Genomic DNA, 1575 nt, shown 5'->3' on the forward strand with positions numbered 1-1575 from the left:
AGTAGGAGTCGGCGGTAAAACATGATAATGAGTTATGTTCTATCAATGACCATGCTGTAGATTTGGGTGCAACGCCCAACTCCTAATTAGCAGAAGGAAAAGAATTCTTCACATTTCCTTTCGATATGAGCCTGCCTAGTCCTACTTTTCGGTTCTAAGTTTATAACTGATTCGCTCTAGAATACCTATCCGTCTTTCAATTTCATTGCTTTCGTTTCTCTTAGTTTCAACTATGTCGAAAATAGCCAACAAAATCGATACAGTTTAATAACTTCTTTTGGCAAAGCCGGATTGACTAGCAGTCTTCGACAAAGTTATAGACAAATAAACATTTCTTATTTCCACTTAAACTGACAATATGATGCAGTGCCACCTAGCGGCAAAAATTAGAGTTTGTAGGTTATGTAAATTGTCGAAAAATCCCACACAAATTTCAAGCACGTTGGTCCGGTAGCTAGACTTGTCCGATTTGCTTCAAATTTCGAGCAAGTGCTCCTGGTGAACTAAGAATCGACTCAGGGATGGGCGGATTAGCTCTCCGCTGCCCAACTTCACCTTTTGGCGGGTCACGGTAAAATCGCTGTAGATTATTCAAAACACGTTTGTATGTTGTCACCGCTATGAAAACTCTTCACAACATTCCCACCAATCAATACATTGTTTGCATTTTAAAATCACTATGTTGAATGCTTTCAACGTTGAAAGTTGAAAATTTGAGGAAAATGAGAAAAAATTACTTTATGTACGGCAGTGTAATTTAGTTAAAAAATGTTTATGCTTTTTACATTTTTGAAGAAAATATAAAAAAAAATTAAATTGCTAACTCATAGCACTCCTCTGTAGTTGTTGAACATTTTTGAAAGTTAAATGAAAAATCCGTAGCTTTCGTGAGCTGGCAATATGTTTTCGGCTTTCTTATTGCAAAGACAATCTACAATAGCTTTTTTAGGCAAACCAAAAATTTGGGCAACAGAGGGTTAAGTTTTCAAAAAATCATTATTGTCCTGGGCTGTTTAATGAACACATACGCACACATGCATACACACAGACGTTTTCCGATCACGACGAACTGAGACGAATGGTATATGATACTCGGCCCTTCCGGCCGGGATTAAGTTGGTGATGTTCAGAGTGATTGCATAATCTTTCTACATGAGAGAGTCAAACAACCAATCCATATTACAGGTAAACTTCGATATAACGTACCCTCGATATAGCGTCACTCGATATAACGTACATTTTTCCTCGATATAACGAACATGTTTTAAAATTTATTTTTCTGTCCCAATTTCTCTTCAATTATGCATGTATTTCATATTTTAAGAATTGAATATGCTATACACAATCTTAAAACATACTAATTGGGCTTCTATTGAGGATGTTAGCAATTGGCTACTTCATTGAAGGTTTCGGGAGGATTTTATCCAATTTTATTTGCGTATGATCGTAGTTTATCAAAACCAACCATTTATCTCAATAAATAATACACGATCAGCAAGTTCTAACTGAAAACAAGAAAAACTAGAATTAATAATATTGGTGTGACCATTGATTGATGGTTTCGGGACGGCGAAA

The sequence above is a fragment of the Topomyia yanbarensis genome, chromosome 2, assembly GCF_030247195.1.
Source record: "Topomyia yanbarensis strain Yona2022 chromosome 2, ASM3024719v1, whole genome shotgun sequence".
NCBI classification, from domain to species: domain Eukaryota; kingdom Metazoa; phylum Arthropoda; class Insecta; order Diptera; family Culicidae; genus Topomyia; species Topomyia yanbarensis.